Source organism: Gasterosteus aculeatus, chromosome 7, assembly GCF_964276395.1.
Source record: "Gasterosteus aculeatus chromosome 7, fGasAcu3.hap1.1, whole genome shotgun sequence".
Lineage (NCBI taxonomy): Eukaryota > Metazoa > Chordata > Actinopteri > Perciformes > Gasterosteidae > Gasterosteus > Gasterosteus aculeatus.
In genome coordinates this window covers 17,638,743-17,657,778 of record NC_135694.1, presented here as the reverse complement: position 1 = coordinate 17,657,778, position 19,036 = coordinate 17,638,743, and the positions used below count along the sequence as shown (strand labels likewise).

Genomic DNA, 19,036 nt, shown 5'->3' with positions numbered 1-19,036 from the left:
AATTAATTATTACAATAAATAATCCTGGTCCAACGGGATGTGTTAGCAACAGTAGTGACTACATCACTGTAAAAATGATTTGAACAACAAGTCATAGTAACTTCGTTTTGTTATTTACTTCAACTTATCATGATGAGTTATACAATTGCAACTTACTGTAATTGTTTTCAGTCCTCCAACTCAGGTTTTTAAGCCTGTTCAACAAATTGTAAGTTTCAACATGTTTAATGAACTCAATACTGTGAGTCAAACAGTCAAAATGAAGTTCCAATAACTGTCTTTTAAAAGCGATTCAATTTCCATTGGACCCCCATGTTAAATTGTCACAATATACACAGAAATACAAATGCATACATTCTGCTACTGAAAACAGGTTTATTTTTGCTGCGGACGGGCGCACACGGACACGTGCCGTGTTCTGCCTCATCTGTACAATCTCTCTCTTAGGGGATCTGCTCCCGCTACATGCGGCCTATTGGAGGGACGCCTTTTACGTCTATTTGTCCTCCACCATCCCCGACACTGGCTGTTGTATCGGTAGGTATAAGCTCCAAACATTCCCCATGAAACTGGCGCTTTTTGGAAACCCGTCTGCCCTTTTCCGCTCTCTGTGTGCAGGTGGCTGAGCACAAGCCTACCCGTGACTTTGGAGCGACCTGGATGTACCTGCGGGGAAGACGAATACTGGTTTGAGAGATGGCTGCGGCAAAAGTGTAACCCTCAAACAGATCACTTGATGGTTGGCGATGGAGGCCAGTCGCACACCTGCTGCAGGGCGCCTGGCTGGAAACGGGTCTGCCTGGCCGGCCGAACTTCACTGACCTCCTCACCGCTGTCAAGGGACATGTAAGATGAGCGGTCTTATCTGTGTTTCTCCAACATCTAATGCGTGGTCCCTGCTGAAAACACTTTCTGTTCTCTAGGCAAGCGGACAGCAACATCCACGATGTGAGAACGGCGGACCGTTTCTACTTTCTGGTCCATGATCTGAAGCAGTTACGAGGCCAGCTGGACGCATGATGACCTGCTCCCAAGGGTGCCAGAGGTCTACAAAGCTGCAGACACTAAAGACATTTTGAACTGCCTCAAGAAAGATGTATGAAGTTGCTCATTATTTGTAAATTGAAGTCCATTTTACATTTACTTGTAAGGTTTTTCTGTCTGAACATTTTGTGAATATTCTGTTTAACTCCACTAAATATATTGTTTAAATACAGTGTAGAAGTTGTTAGATATCTGCATGTTATAATGTAAACACTATTTATTTAATGTGAGAAATAAATATGATTTTTGCAACAACTCAAGGTGTTTTTCATAACTATACATTTTTATTTGAAACAATGCATACTTTTAAGTTAAATTAACTAGGAAAGTCATTTTAACTAGAATAAGAAAGTTGAAATAATTAGTTGGACCTAGTTAACACAAAGCATAATAATAAGTTCTACGTTGTTTAAACTTGTGTTGCTAAGCTGAAAGTACTGCTTTGGACAAGTGAACCCAAAGCATGATATGTTTATTTTAAACATACGTTGCTAAGTTGAATAACCATGTACTATACAGTCATGTGAACTTCGAGATCAATCCAGAGCTGAGTTAAACACAACATTATGAGTTGTACCAAATTGTAAATCAAATTTGATTCTACTCATAAGTGAAAGGCAGCTTTTGAACTTATGTTTGTAAGTTGAAACCCCTTGATGTTTTTTACAGTGATGCAGATGTATTTTCATTCATCCACGAACACAGCAATGCACATTAAAATCAGTTCACTGTTTGACGCAATATGGTTTATGTAGTTTATGTAGGTAATGATATAGCTAAAAATATAGTTCAAAGTGGTTTATTGTCACTGTTACAGCCCTGTGTTCCACAGCAGGGCCTTGTATGTGTGTATGTGCATTTTTGTTGAGGTTGCTTGTGTGTGTGTGTGCATCTCCCATCTCTCAAATTGACAGGATTTACCAGCCCCCCCCCCCCCCCCCCCCCTGATTGGCTGAGGACCTCAGGATCGTTAGTGGCTGCACCTGGCTGGAGCTCAAAAGGCCCCAGTCTTCAGGCCCCAGTCTCGCGCCACATGAGTGATACTGTATGGTCAGACATTTGTTTTGCATTGGGGTGAATTGACTATTCTGTGGGTGTTTTAGTTTTTGATGATCTTTGATTGATCTGTTTTTTTGCTAACAACCGTGGGGGAAGGGAGCCGTTGTGGCTAGACTAGAGGCCCATGGGCATACATCACCCGCAGTGAGTCTCTGTCTAGGAACACTAGCTTAGACCTGGGCAGACCACCGCCTGTATTTTTGGTTAGCGTGCCAACGCTATGGCACTATATATAGTGTAGGATATTAGAAACAAATATACGATCCGGTTCATAAAATTAATAAAAATGCATATAGTGTACACCAGAATACAGCCATGATTCTGAAACTGTGTAATCCATAAAGTAATGACAATATTGTAAAACCACTGTAAATCTGCAACTGTAATAGAATAATACCAATGTACAGTTATGATTGTATTTGATGTAATGTAATCAACTGGAATGCATGCATGTAAAACAACTGATATTGACTAAGGATCATCCGAAATCCGAGCTACATTGAACTCACCAGAAGACCACTCTCAGAGGTGTGGACACTGACTTTCACACCTTTAAGCATTGGTATAAATACCTGTAGCAACGAGTGTTTTCGAGTTCACTGGTGGAGGCGACAGACGGGCACTAGGGATGGTCAAAGGACTGACCTGGGGCCTGTTGGTCGCTGAGACCAGCGGCTCCTCAGCTGAGATGTTTTTTTTACCACAACGCCATCTCCTTTATTAAATACATTTGATTTTAACCTTTCGATCAGCGATGACCTCTGTCCGTCCGGCGTTTCTTCATTTTTGAACACAACAATTGGAACTAGCCTGTGTATTTTTGTTTGTTTCATTGCTTTGGTTCTACCCAGCCCTTATCCCTGCAATCCGTGTGATTAGAGAATAATAAAATAATCTATACACGGTAAAACTGTTGTGTCCTACTTGCACCACGACCCCCCACAGACCCCTTGTAGTGATACACTTGGGTCTTGAGCAGCGGCGTGTCAACGGTCCCCTCCCTTCTAGGGAGCTGGTACGTAAGAGTCACACACTCATTGCTCTTGGGGGTATTCCAGAAAGGAGGTTCAACAAACTGAGTCTATCCCTGAACTCAGAGTTGACTTACTCTGAGACGGGAAACTCTGAGGATCCGGTTCCAGTACAGCTGATCTGCGTTAGTTCAATCAACTCTGAGTATGTTCACCTTGAGTTAAGCGCGTGCATGACGATTATAAAAAGCCATCATCAATTTCACTGCAATGGAGTTGGCGGTCCTTCTGCAGGCCTACGGTGAGCACGAGGATATATTTTGCCGCAAATGCAATACAGCTGCAGCAGCGAAGGAGAGAGAGACTGCGTGAGTAAAAATTGATTTTGATCCTTTTGGTGATGCCCAACCATGGGCATCACCAACCCACAGCTTCAAACAGTGAGATTTTCGGTCAATACCATGTTAAATCTGTATGTGGAACTGTAGGAATTAAATGTCGTCCATATGTTTCCTAGTTACCAGTAAAGCGGTAGCGTTCAAACAAATTCCTCTGGAAATGATAAAACGTCTAATCTGGGTCGGAAAACTCTCGTAAAGCATTTTGAATCACGGCGGCTTCGATGTCAATTGGATTTGGTAGGAATGGGCAATCCATGTCTACCAGCTTTCTTCATGTGGGAGGAGACGGGTAGAAACTAGGTTTCATATAGTAAACCTGCCAGCGAGCAGGTTATGTTCAGAGTTTCAGTTACCTCTCTATCTGGAACGGATAACTCAGAGTTTCCCTGATCTCAGGGTTAACCCGCTTTCTGGAATACCCCCCTTGGCTCTGATATTTATTTATTTTCCACGTATTGTGTTGCTTGAGTGAACACAGACAGTTCAATGAGAGGCAGAGTAAACATGTTCTTATCTCCACCAATTGATGGCAGAATACAGTATGTGTATTTAAACCATAGATTTAATTATATTAAACTGTTTATTTTATTTATCTAGGTAATTGTATCTGTTTTTTATGGCTCATTTGCAACCATTGTTATAGACATCTTGTTATATGTATTTCATGGAAGAGGGAACATGTGTTTATTAAGCAATAAGGAATGACATTTTTATGAATAGAGACGTTTGTTTTGATTAATTCTGGTTTATTTGTCACACTTCCATCCAAAATTTAATGGTTAGGCCCAAGAGGTCAAAGGGCCCTGATGATACGAAATAATGTTGGTCAAATGCTGCGGTATAAGGAAAATGACTTGTATGGCTTTATGGTATTCAGACATTTTGACTCTAGAATATTTTAAATTTTTCTCACTAGACAAGAACAGTAAAGATCTGAATTTATTCTCTTTTCGTCATTGCCTCCATGTTACCTTTTATGTGACCCTTAGAGTGATCTCTGGAGCTGTGGATGGATCCCACTGTCAGGCTGGAATTGGGTTGGGAACCATTGCAACAGACTAGCTGCTCTTTAGCATGTTGGACACACCAGCATGACACTGTTACAGAAAATGTATTTCCCGCCAAATAACACTGGTCTACTGAAGCCTGTTTTGGGAGAAGGGTTTTAAAACTGTGAAAACTGTGACCGTGAACTGAGATAAACATGTCCCTCAATATTGAGGGATGAGACCAAAACTGAACTTTTTGCCTCAATGCCAAACGCCGTGTGGTGGACAACCAACAGTGAGCACAACATGCCAACAGGAAAATATGGTGGTCATGGCATCATTTCACATTCTATACTTGACCTATTTACAAGTAGAATAAAGAGATACATACGGTATAACAAGTCCTGACAATGTCTTCTTGTAACACCAATCAGGCATTTGAATCAAAAATTGTGGCAATTTATTGACGGCACTGTCCAGCAGTACAATAACATCTGTAAAGCACTCTCTGCAGCTTCCTGATCATGAGCACTTTGTTGGTGCCAAAGTGTGACACTTGTGTTAGTGAGTCCACCTCTTCACTCTGCAGCTACTGATGCATCCGGCTTCGCTGGCCCAGTAACCACTACTACTCTTCCTTAAAATAATAATTGAATGTTTAACAATTATTTTCTCTTGGAAAAAAAATGTCTCTGTGCAATCGAGAAGCTGCCCTAAAATCTGGCTTTGAGGGGGAACTAACATGGAAACAATCAGTGATTACTTAAGGTTTATTTTTTTCAAAATAGTAACAAATCTGACGGCAATAAAACTGAAGTAATTTTCTTTGGAACACAGACCAACATTAGATCTTCTCATCCTTTGACCTCTTCGGTTTACATTCAGAATTGAAGTGTGACAAATAATGATTATATATAAAGAAACCAAATGTCCAGCATTAAATACATCTGTAATAACCTTCATAAATAACGTAAACACAGTTAAATATAATTAAATCTATGGTTTAAATACATGTATTCGCACGTTTACTCTGAGTCTCCTTGAACTGTCTCTGCCTTCACTGACACAATGCGTGGAAGATAAATATCGGATCCAGGAGCAACGAGTGTGCGTGTTGTCAACTATTGGTGCGAACACATCCCGTCGGACCAGGATTATTTATTCATATCCATTAATTCACTTTTAACCGCTGTCACCGCAGACGGTTTTCTAGCATACAAACGTTCCATTGCGTTGACTCTTACTGTGAAAATCGACGTACTTCCGAAGTAGCGGCTACGCTTCGTATTTTCGTTTTATGGGCAAAACCCCAAAAGGGATTAACGGAGTAAAAAGTTGTGAGTTTGTCTCGTTTTTTGGTTCTAAACGAGAAAACGACTGTCCACTTCCGTTTTACCGTTCTGGATTTAAAACGAGTGTTTTCGTTTTCTCGTTTTTTACGGTAAAAGGGACTATCAAAAACGTACACGGACCACCTAACACTCACTTTTAGACCAACACTGCCTTCTACTGAGCAAAGCACAGAACTACAGGCCCTTAAAAATAAAACTCAGTAGAAATGTAACATATTTTTACAATATCCTCATAGTTTCAGCAACTTTTCTCATATATCTGAGACACAGAATATCTTATTTCATATGTCAAGTGTACAAAAGTCAATCATACTTTTTCTTCCTTCTAATGCCACATTTCTGTTACTATGTGGATAACACATGGTGTCATCAAGCTCATCTGTTCCATATGAAATATTGACACTTCAAGTTGTGAGATGAAACCAACATGGTATTCTTTACAGCACACTAGTGTGTGATATTCAGTGTGGAGCATAAAGACACTGTTAAACACAATACATAAACAGTTCCAGCCTAAAGATAGCGTGCTGCATATGATCTAACATGCTGCTGTAAACTGAGACGACCGCCTAATGCCAGCTGGCTGAGAGGCGACATCGCAAAGACGTTTTCTTGTTCTCACGAGTGTTAAGTGTTATGGAAGAGTGTGGACTAATTTGGGATATAGAGACCGAACTGATTGTAAATGTCATTCTTTTGGCCTGTGAAAATTAATCCCATAAGACCATATTGCTTTCAAGAAATAATGACCCCCTGATCACAATAACACAAATAGAATAGGTCCACATTTTCCACACCCATAGGGGTGTATTTACTTTGGGGTATTATTCTTTAACCTCTTTTCTTTAAGAACAGTAGGCAAAAATGATACACTGTCATTGGGGTAGTCACAATGCTATTGTTTTAGGGTACAGCATCACTGTACCCTAAAACAAACCTATAGGTTTTGCACTTTAATGTAGAGTATAAAGTAATTTATGTACTATGTTGGAGAGGACAAAGAAAGCCCTGTCCCCTTGATAGTTACTCTTACTGCATTTCCCTGATAAAGTCCAAAGCAAACAGTTTATCAAACATGTTGGATGTTTTTTATTAGCAGCCAGACACAACTTCCACCAGTCAGAGTTATGAAACACATTTCTCCCTCTGATAAACAAGGCGGTGTTGATACTCAACCAGGGCAATGAGGTCTTCTGTCTCTAGTTATGACCTGAAAAACATGCTGTCCCGAGGTTGTTGTCTTTTTTTTCAATCTGCCCAAATTCATTCACTCTCTGTGTGAAACCTACTGAGAAGTGTTAGAAGTGAGCTCCAGGAAAGTGATCCACTTATTTATAGACTTTTAATTAGAATGGCCCTATGGAGGTTTTAACAGTCTAAATGACGAAATATCCCCCTCTTTCTGTGTCTCTCTCCTGCCAGCCTGCTGTCCCCACCCCCTGCAGCTCTGTTTCAGTCCTCGATCCCTCACTGGCCCCCTCCTTTACCACACCCTGCTCTCAAGTTATGATGCACTTCATGGGAAGTCTACTTCTGCCCTACATTGCCACTGGGACTCAATCACAGCTTTCCAAATCGTACGTTGGGTGAAGCATCAGCTGAACGGTGAGTTTACCTTCTCTGCATAATGCACGCAATAAACTGTTATAACATTATAGCGCCTTCTTTGTTGTTTTCGCTCCAGTGCACTGTTGTTATCTGTTTGCAATGTGAAAATTGATTTGCAGCATATCCAATTCCTCATCCTGAAGGGTGTGTTGTGTTTCTCATTGTCCCTGGCACAAGAGTTACTCAACAGGTCTGGTAGAAATGATTGCGCAATCAAGTGCTGGATCAGTGCTGCTCCACTGTCACAAACCACGCTGTGTTGCAATGAAACCGTTTACTACTGTAGGTTCTGATTGTGCATCTGATTGTGTAGAATAGTACATGAGCCATTGAGGTGCACCAAATTTCAGAATAAGTGTTTATTGTTATTGGAATAGAATTATTAATACATTAGAATATTACACATTGACACACTTTGTTGAGGCCTTTTATGAGATAATCTATGGTTCATGTTGCAAGAGGACTAAGGTGTATTTAAGCAGGCAGACATTCAGCATTTTGACTCGTGCTTGCTTTCAGAGCGTGCCAGAAAGGGCTTGTTTCAACCCAAACATAACCAATAACCCAAGTCAGTTTGTTGTCTGATGCTAAAGAGATTTCTGGCAGAAGGGAGGGAAAGCTTTCCCATGTGCTTCCAGTCTGAGTGCGTGTGTTCAAAGGTTTGGGTCTGTGATGAAAGGCTTTTGTTTGTGGTGCCCTGAGACGGCCAAAACTGATCTCCAAATGCCTTGCAGCTTAATCGTCCATTTTTCATTTTGCTTTTGTGTGACACTTCAGTTGTTCCAATGAGACTGCAGACGAGACGCAGCCTTGTTGTTCAGTGTATTCATCCAAAAGGGCCGCACTGAACCTAACAGCCTGATCTCCAAAACCTGTTCGTAAAAATGTATACGAAAATCTTGAACAGACAAATTCGTAGTGATACATACTAAATAAATACAGACTGCAACTGATGACGTCACCCTATTCAAAGTGAATGGGGACCTGCACCCCGTAAACACACTTTGTGAAGTCTAACGATGTAAAATAAACGTGTTATGATTGCATTTTTAACGAGAAATCAATGTTAACTTGGAAGAAAAGAATACTAACCCTAACCCCCTCAAAAAATCCAACATGGCGGAGAGACGTTTACTCAAGAATCCGACATGGTCCGCCATGTTGTTCACTCAAGGGGCGTGGTTAACCCCCGCAGTTCGTATGTATTGTTACGAATTTGTATGTTCAAGATTTTCGTATACATTTTTACGAACAGATTTTGGAGATCACGTTGAACCTAAACACACTGGACATACCACGTGGTATTCAGCCTTTTCAAGTGTCGGGTCTCGCAGCAAGATAACATTTTTTGGACATTACATATTAGTGTCCGTCCCCTGTCAGCTCAGTGTCAATACATAGAAACAGCAGCCAGAGGGCCAGACCTAAGGCACAGGATAGACGGATTAAAAGCTGCTGGAGAGTGTGTGTGTGTGTGTGTGTGTGTGTGTCACTGACAACACCGCCAGATGGTAAACTGCATAGAGACTGCCCGTCTCAACGCTCGCTGACAGATTCCAGAGAAACCTGCGGCTCCGTGCCGAGACACTTTGCACACATGTTTTAGACATGTGTGTGAATCGGTGTAGATTCCCTATGAAATTCTTGTCCAATATATAGTTTCCCCCCAATATTTGCACATTACCGTTCCTTCCAGGCCCCATTGTGGTTGCACTGTCGCCTCACAGCAGGAAGGTCCAGTGTTCCGAACCTCCCGGCGGGTTTTCTGTGGGGAGTTTGCCCTACGGGTGCTCAGGTTTCCGCTCACAGTCTTGAGACGTACCCGGGGATAATGTGAGTCCTGCGATTGACTGGCGATCTGTCGCCCACGACCCGCGGAAAAGCGCAACAGAAGATGACTGACCGTACCTTCTGCTGTGAGCCATTTGATTAATGACCAATGAAAAAAAAGTGTCAACATCAATGCTTTTCATTACTCATCAGTTCGTGGGCTATCTGGAATCTGGAGGAGCACGGTGAGGCTGCTGTGTGTGAGTGAATACAGACACGCTGAAGTGCAGAGTTGTGGGGAGCGGCTTGTGTTGTTGTTGCCGTGTGTTTGTTTTGGGCTTGCGTCAGTTTCTGACTGGCGGTCAGTGTGCGGTACAGTGTGTGTAACCCCGGCCCGTCTCTTGTTTCCGCAGGACTCCTTCCTGGTCAATGGGGTGGCAGAGGGCGAGGCAGAAAGTCAACTCTCTCAGAGGCATCTCCGTGTCGAGGAACAACAAAATGCAGAGCTGATTGGTAAAGACAAAAGATGTCAATAAGTATAAGTATTATAATAATATTGTCTAATAATACTTATATTGTCAACGTATGTGTACAAAAATCCCTCTGTAAATGATTGTTGTTTGTGTGTGATCTTGCAATACCTGGGCTGTGCTGCTAGACCCGGATCTGCCTGAGGATGAGAGTAAACAGAGGAACAGGGGTCGGCCTCGTGTTATGGAAGAAACCTCTGGTCACGCTCCACTACTTTGCTCTGGAACTGCTCGTCACAATGAAAGACTGGCTGTGCAGGTGAGGCCGAGGGTGGGAGGCTATCTCCCTCAAAATCACCGTCCTGTTTCTGAATCGTAATCTCCTTGTGGTTTCCATAACATAAATGAATGCATTTTGTTAAAAAAAAACCTTTATCCTACAATTTCGGGAGAGAGAGATATTCGTAACTCACAGACTGTGAGGAATTCAATATACATTTAATGCATCTGAAAAAAGAAGATAGGTGGCTGATTATATTTTAACCTGTAAGGCCTTTGTTTGGTTTAACGTATACATTCAAATGCATATTTGACAGTGAAAGCGCCATTGTAATATTATATTTTTATAAGCGCTCAGGCTTCTTGTCAATCTCAAGTGGAAATTTTGGATTTGTTGCGAGAGGGGAAAAAAAAGTGCTATCGACACGAGCTGTACCCCGCGCGCACACACACACACATGAAAGCAGAACCACGCATGTACAATCAGACCTGAGGGCCTCTGTGCTATCAACCCACAAGACCTTCTCCCTCAGAGTTTAGTCTTCATTCAGATACTTAATGGAGCCTCTAATGCAGCACTAAGGATTTCCCCCTCCCCTCATAACAAATAAACCTTACTGCTAGTAGGGCTGTCGCGGTCTTTCCACCTCACTAACTCATGTCACCTTTCTCACAAAAGCAACAGCTAGATCAGAGTTTGACGTCAGATTCCCCCGAGCTGCACAACGTGTCCTTTACACACCGAGCTGTGTCTTTGTTGACACAGAGGGCCTAGAAGAAGGTCAGAGTGTGCGCTCGGGGAGGCCTACGTGGTTAAGTGTGTGAGGACAACGTGTTTATTTTCTAAACTACAAGAGGATGTGGTGAGCCGCAAGCACCACGAGCAGTGTTCTGACAGAGAGAAGCTGCTGTTCTCCAACACTCACAACACATGTTGTAACTGCTGCAGGGGGGGGTGTATGGGAAGCCGTCACTGCGGAGGCACACAGAGGTTTGTCTCTAACGTTGATAGAAGCTGTTTCTAATTTCTAGCATATAGCATATACAGGATAGAGCCATGTGAGAGACTTCCTGAAAGAGAAACGGGAGGAACACTATTACATAACATGCTGTAGTCATTCTTCATCCAGTCAACTTTGGTACTAATATTTAGGACCAACAATATTTATAGAGACGTTTATTTGCACGTGGAGCAGCAGTGTGATCCGATACGCAGATGAGTCATTGTCCGAGTCAGTGTCCAATCAGGCACGATGAGGCGAGGGGCTAGTGAAGCACACCGGTAAGTTCATTACTGTGACCTTTGGTCTGAAAGCTAACGTTACATAATTAACGTAGCTATAGCTAGCATTGGCTAACGTTACATTATCAACGTAGCTATAGCTAACGTTCCATAATTAACGTAGCTATAGCTAACGTTAGCTAACGTTGTTGGCAAAACAACACAGCGTCAGCTGGCTAATGTTGGATTAGCAAGTATTTAAAAGTCCCCGATTCAAAATCATTCAAGAAAAGTCTGTTGCATAGAAAATATTAGCAGAAATAGGAAACTGAAACAAACAGTTATAATCTAACGGCAATTAGCTCTAAGGGCCCCTAACGTTAGCTTGTTTTTTGGCCTCTGCTCCAAAAACGGCATTAACGTTGCCATGATCAAAAAAAGTTCTAACGTTAACTAATGTTACTTTGTCTATCTGGACACATTTTTCTGTCAGGATAAAGGGGAAGCCCTGTGAGTTCCGATGTGTAAACTCAGTTTATAAATTACTGGTGAAGAAATAAATCACAGGCATGAAAATCCCTCACCTTTCGGCGAAGTTCGCCAAAACAGGTGACCTAAGTGAATTGTGTAGATTAGATGAGTTTTTTGGGGGGGGGGGGGGGGGGTTTATGTCAAATCACTGTCAAAATTCGAGAGCGCAAATCAGGTTGATGCGCGCGCGTAAATCAAACATCCGCGAGCAAATCTCCGTCTCGCGTGAGCAAAAGACCGTCTAGCGCGAGATATTTGCTCGCTCGCGAAACGTGAACTTCCTCGCTCGCGAGGTTAATCTCTGCTCGCGCTCGAAGGTGTTTTCTGCGCGCTCGCTGTTTTTCTTTTTGACAGTAAGGGGGCGGAGCCAGTCACCATGGTCTCTACACCTGATTGGTTACAAACCCCGTCTTTGGTCTGGCTAGAGTAATGCATTCACACAACTATAGAAGCCAATTTCCGCACTAATGTAAGGGGATAGAAAGATGAAATTATGAGAACACGTTGTCAAAAAACAAACGCCCCCCTTTCGTAATCGTAGTGGACCGTAGATGACAACCAGCTACAACCATAATTTACCATCATTACAGGCACATTAAGAGCGAGGGAGCAAATATCTCGCGCGGGACGAACTTTTGCTCGCGCGAGACGGACTTTTGCTCTCGCGGAGACGGAGATTTGCTCGCGGATGTTTGATTTACGCGCGCGCATCAACCTGATTTGCGCTCTCGAATTTTGACAGTGATTTGCCGCCATGGGGGGGTGTATTCATATTCAGTGAACTGCGAACAGGTGCGTGTGTCAGAAGGGAGCGCGAGATTCAGTGAATTGCGAACAGGGTGAGTGATGGTTTCAATAATTTTAATATTTTCTGGTATATCTAAGTTACCCAGGAGCTTTGTTGACATAGACTTAGCTAACGTTAGCTACAGCTTGATGAATTGAGTCATTTAACACAGCAGGAGAGAACGCGACGTTGGCCAGCTAGCTGAAGCTCTGGTGGGAAATGATTAGCTAACGCTACCGTTTTTGAGGAGGTAGATTTTGAGGTGAGGGGACTGACAAGGCAGAAGGTAAAGTGGTCCACCGTTCTATCAATGAGCAGACCTGCCAACCTGATACGCATTTTGACTTCAAAGTACGCTGGTACGATTTGTCACTCTAAACTACGCAAAAATGTGTCTAAAATTAAATTTTAGACTAGTTGACCAGCACACATTATATGCAATGCAATATAATGCATGACGAGTATTTAACCGACCTCGTCACAAAAAATGATCCCTGGGACAAAACCAGTTGAAAACCCCTGCCCTAGAGGGGTAATATCCTTCTCACCTTTTCCACCCTTGATCCGTTTTCATGCCTGAAATCAGTATAACACAAAAAAACGAATTTTGAGAATTGCCTATGAAACATGGAGATAATGCGAATTACATTGTATATATTATATTGTATTTCCCATATGACTATTATTGATTATAATAATAATAATAATAATCCTATTGGACATGCTGCTCCTGTTTTCCTCTCAGTGACACTGCCTCTCTCGTGCATCTCCTGATTCCTCATCTTGTTTTCATCTGCTCTCACACTTTGACCTTGTACTATTCACCTCTGCATTTTTTCATTTTAACCCGTAATTTTCCACTTTCCTTGTTCTTCTTCTCCTAGGCTTAGGCAACGAAAACAGCCCTGCTTATCCTGCTCTTCATTGCCTACTCTATTGAAGGAACACACCAGAAGGTGACTGAATACTGTAATTATTTCCCATAGTACATCATAACCATATTTCCGGGGCTGTTGAGAGCCACCAGCTAAACTCCGGTCTTTCAGCATGTTAGGCTGACATAAAGTCTGTCTCATGAGGGCGAGTATGATGCTTGGGCAAGGCACTCCAGCAGCACCCGCACTACTAAGGTTGGAAACTGAATCTAATGCAATCCATTTACTCTCTTAATGCCGACGAGAAAGCACAGTGGCGCATCTTAAAACATCTAATAGTCGATTAATTTAGTATTGTGCGAAATGAGTCTCTCCGCAATTGAATAGCTGTTTACGGTATGTCGGCTACAGACGCTGACGTCTGGCTGCGTGTCGCCATTACGCGGTTGTCGATGTGAGGTTGAAAATGCACAGAAGATGGGGCAAATTTAACGACAAGTGGATGGAAGAGGATGCATTTAGGAGGTTGTTGGCGCCGGTTGAAAACAACAATGAGGCAATGTGTAAACTATGCAAAAAGACCTTTTCATTAGGGACCATTGGGCTCAAAGCCGTCGACTCTCACATGAAAGGAGGAAAGCACCAGCGATACGTTGCAGCAGCTAGCCATAGCGGGGCCAGGTTAATCCCTGCATTGCTGCAGCACGAAGTTCAGACGCCACCTCTCAGTCGGCTGTAACAGGTTCATTTCAACACCAGACACCCAAAAGGCAGAGGTACTGTGGGTTCTCCATACTGTGATGAGGCACAATTCTTTTAAATCTAATGATGACATACGTGGCGTCTTTGCTGCCATGTTCCCCAATTCGCAATGCATTGTGTTGTTTAGTGTAATCCAAATTTATGTATGTTATGTTGGCTCTGTTCTGCATCAGAAAGGAATCACTTTGATTACATCTATATTGGCCAAACAGTGTTGGAAGGGTTGTCAGTTATTATACTGTCTCCTAATTTGAAAAAAAGTTTTGATTTCCATTGTAGGAGGCAATAAATTGCGTATTCCAAAGAAAATGTGACATTTTTGGGTCTTAAATTATATTTGTTGAGGTCTTAAAAAGCATTAAATTTTACTTTTGAAATGGTGCAAGAACCCTGGTAAACACAGCAGACTGTTCTACAGAGCTGACTAAAAGCCTTCCCCTTTGTTATTTTCCACTTTTTGTACATTTCCTGACACGTCTTGTAGTATTTTGAAAGCCATTGCCATAAAACTGGTTTTGCAATGTTATTGAAAGTCACTCCTTAATAACCAGGGTACACGTAACAATTGGTCATGACTGACACTGTACTTCCCAGCAAAGAGTGGCTGTTTTTGTTTTGATGGGTTCACTGGGAAATGGAGTCAGAGCCTCCCCCATTCCCCACCAACCCCTCAGTCCCCTCCCTCCTTCCTGTAATCTACGCACACAACGTTTCCTCCTGAAAATGACCTGCTTTGGCTCAAGGGAGGAGGTGCAACTGAGTGATAGTGGCAGATATAGGGGGTGGAAGAAGAGCATATAGAGAAAGGGAGATTTTGGCTTAGGTTACTTAACCAGTTGTGTAAAAGCACCAAAAAGCATAATGGTGCTGTCGCTCTGACACTGCTACCCTACAGCTCTGTCCTCTAAACTCAACAACAACCTCTGTTTCTAAAGCTCTCGCTCTCTTCCTCTCCCTCTCTTTCTCTACCACTCCCCCACTTGCCCTCACCCACCCTTTAAAGTGGCCTTGGCTCTCCGTTTTGCACACTTTCACTCTTGTACCTTCTGTCATTCCCATCTCTTTCCCTCCCCTCTTCTCTCTGTGCCCCCCCTCCTCCCCCCGCCCCCGTCTTGTTTTCCTCACACTCTGTGCATGTGTCTCTGCCATGTGGTTAACCGACCCTCTTTCTGGCCTCCTGTGCAGCATGTGCGCTACATTGAGAAGAAGACCCTGTTGTGCTCCAACTGGGTCGGCCTGGGGATCCTCTCCTCGGTGGGTCTCGGCACCGACACCTTCCTTCTTTACCTGGTAAGAACATTTTTTTTTCTTGTGTTTCCATGACAAGTTGCCTTCCTTGCTTTGCAGTGCAGACATTTACTTGCCGTAGCATGTTTATGACAGTGCTCAAACCCAGCGGATGATGATGGTGGTGCCGTGACGCAGGTCTCAAAGGCCTGTGTTTATGCTGTTGTTGGGTCGTTGCTAAGGCTTTAATAAGGGCACCATTGAAAGCTTTTGGAGGCTCCTTGGGCATTTGCACATGCATACGTGAGTTATTATGGGTTTGTGCATTTCAGAGAGCGGGGGGAAGATGAATAGACACTGTGGTAGGCGCACTGTTTTGACAGGCAGTCTAGGAACAATCGCACTCGCTGAACCCTCTGACTGAGCACACATGAGGATAAACCCAGTCCCCCCCCCCACCCACACCCCTTCTTTCTGAGTCCTTTCTCCTTCTTTCTCCCCGCTCTTCTGCTCCCCACTGTGTTGCTCACTCTCACTTTCTGTTCTCTTCCTCCTCCTTTTTATTTCCCTCCTCTGCATACAGTCCCCCTTTTTACTCACCCCCACACCCCTTCCCATCACCTTCCCTTTTTTCTGGTTTTACACAAACTCTCGACTGCTTTTGAGTGTTTTTTGCCGCGTTTCAAGCGTGGGAAGGTTTTTGGTCTCTCCAACTGATCAGATCAGGGTCCCGAAACATCTGCTTGTCTTCACTGTTCTCAGTACATCTGTCATCGGGGAGTCCGCTGTAACTCTAACCCAGTGGAGCGGAACTGGAAACTTGAAGCGCGTGGAGCGGAACTGGAGACTTGAAGCTGCTGTTTTTGAAAAACCTATGTCTGGTTCTCCCAAGCGTAATTTGAGAGTTTATTTTGCTACTCTTCCATTGTGACCAAGCTCACTTGTTTATGAGATTGTAATGTAGGATATCACCATCTAGTGAGCATTTCTGCTACTGCAGGTCATGGTGTCATTGGGTTCATGACAGAACTTGGTGCTCTCTCCAGGAGAGGCTCTAGTGCATTCTTTCATATACATGGGCTGATATTTCTTTCTAAAGGGCCGATACCTGTGCAGACTTTTTCGGGGATTTGAGCTATTAATAGCCTTCATAACGTTTTGGTGTTGATATGCAAAACATGTTTTTCTAAACTTTACCGTATGCACATTGTTTTCGTTTTTTCTTTATATGAAGAATTACGTAATGGACCACTTAAATGTTGAAAATGTTTCTGATACAGCATTTAGACTCTGAGACAGACCGTAATCTGTTGATGGGATTCCGACTTCCATCGTTAGGATGAGTGCATTTTTAAATAGTCATTGTTCATTGAGGATAATTCATTACTTTCAATGTGTTAAATACTGGCTGATAGTCATTTTTAAATAAAAGTGTAGCCTGTGGTTGGCCTTATTTATAACTCTAAACTATATTTGATTTATATAAGGAACCCACTCTGATCTGGTATCTAATTCCTCTATTCAACTCTGAGCTTAAACCACAAGTATAAAGGACAGAACTCACCTCAGCAATTTCTAATTACACAAATATGTTTTGTGGATCATTTGTGATTGTTCAGTTACGTTAATTTTTGGGTTCTAACAGATATTTTTCAATTTCTTAAAGTAAAAATAGATTTTTGAGTTTCTGTGGTGAGTGAACAGTAGCAGGGGAATTGGGTTAGTAATTGGCTTAGATCAAATGTACCCACATGAGGCTTTAACTTCGCGGTAATATCTTCCTCCCTGTCCATAAGACTTGATAACATGCTCAAAATAACAACTAAAGTATGCCTCGATGTTTACCAGCTCCTAACTTTGATTAACCCTTGTGTCTACATATGGAAACAACACTTCCACGGTTCGTCCGTGCATCACTGGAGATATATTCCAGCTCAGGGGCAAAGTGCCACAATTAACTTTTATTTCACTGCTTCTCAGCTACTTCAAAATTCGGTGAAACATTTTCATTGCATTTTCCTGACTGTGAGGAGCAGAGCTCTAACCACCAGCAAATTAAACAATTACTTGATTGTCAGCAAATGAATAGCAACGGTTTCGATAATCAGTTCATTTTTAAGCATTATCAAATTTGGCTTAGCAAAAATGTCTTTGTCTTTGTTAGTCTCCCTGGGCTCTTGTAATAGACATTTTTCTATTTTGTTTCTATTTTTTCAATTTTGCTGAAAAATGGCAAATTGTGAAAGTTATCTGAACCTGAATAGATATTAACAATCATCATTAGTTGCCGTCATACCAGATTATTTTGTCAACCATAATAATCTTCTGCTGCAGCAGGCGTTTGTAACTAAGCCGGTTCATTACTATTAACCGCCAGTAGAGGGTACCAGTGGTTTGAAGATGTTGATAAACCAGTAAATTCAGACCATACTTAACCGTTTTAGTATCATTCAATCAATCAAGTATCGATATTTGTATTCACATAAAAGCCACAGTTGTTTGTTTTTTTGTTAATATTTGAAATTACAATTGAAGAGACTGCAATATATGTGTAGATTATTGTTTAGCATTGTGAACCATAAAACTGAACTACTAATATATTCCACTGTACTGCGTTTTTTTTCTATTTAACCCTACATCAGGAGCTCTATCTGTAATTCCCATACTTTTGTGGGTTTTCTCTCTTTCGCCCAACACAGTGTTAACTTTATTCAATCAGGCAATTCTGCACGCAAGGTTTTCTGTCCAACGTCTTTTACCGCTAACAGGCGCTTTGTTGGATATAAATGTCCGCACAGGGACAGAGTAACAGCACACATCCGTAGAGGTTGGCGGGAAGCTGTGAACATTGTCTTATGAGAGTACTGCGGGGCCAGTAACATGCCAACCGTCTCAGTCAATGAAACCAGAGCAGAAGTGGCAGCTCTCCTGTTCCCCGACGTGGGCAATTGCTGCCCTGCCCTGTGTCTATTGTCTGCGCTCGTGTCCCGCTGGGACTGCGGGAGATCATTGTCCACAGTCAGGACTGGTTATTGGAGAAAGATAAATCATCGCAACCCAGGCGTGGAAAATAAGAAGAAAAAAGGAGACTTCTTGGCACACCATCAAGTGTATTTTATCCAGCTGCTCTGAGGGGAGGAGGTCGTGGGTGGGTGGGTGCTTAGAATACGGACCACGAAAACAATGGAATCATGCAAGAGCACTGGAGTGATCACATTTCTGATTTCTGGGTTGTAGAGGATCAGTATGCACTGAGAGCCTTGCACCTGTGCCTATATTGGTCATAATGATTGCAAATATCAGTGGCAATAGCTTTTGGCTCCAGTTAGGTTTCATACAATATTGTTTTTCCGCCCTTCGTAAATCCTCCTCTCACTGAGAAGGGGTTAGCAATGCGTGTGAATCCGAAAACTTGGGAATGCGGTAAATATTTCAGAGCTCATTAGAGTCCTCCACCATTAAATTATTTTCAGTAATAGCTGTTGCCATTGAGTCATTATTGGCAGCATGAACATTGTTGTGCTGAATGTTAAATCAGCAGCAACAAAGAATTAAAGTAATTAGGATAGAAGCTGCACACTTTTCGGTTTACGTAATAACAACTAGGGTAGTCTTGTTTTCTGTCCGATTTTCTTTTTTTCTTGTGTTTCTGGTAGCATGCTTTTTGGCAGCCAGAAAAAAAACTGGCA

General features: G+C 42.4%; 1 pseudogene across 1 annotated transcript in view; it reads left to right on the top strand.

Moving 5' to 3' along the window:
• Nucleotides 1-7,081: 7,081 nt before the first annotated feature.
• The window catches only part of LOC120822784 (vacuole membrane protein 1-like), a 49,721-nt pseudogene continuing 37,766 nt past the window's right edge, over nucleotides 7,082-19,036 (top strand). The window contains exons 1-4 of the transcript XR_013468260.1: nucleotides 7,082-7,421; nucleotides 9,608-9,707; nucleotides 9,853-9,983; nucleotides 15,306-15,410. The product of XR_013468260.1 is annotated as a vacuole membrane protein 1-like (transcript). The remainder of the gene's footprint in view (nucleotides 7,422-9,607; nucleotides 9,708-9,852; nucleotides 9,984-15,305; nucleotides 15,411-19,036) is intronic.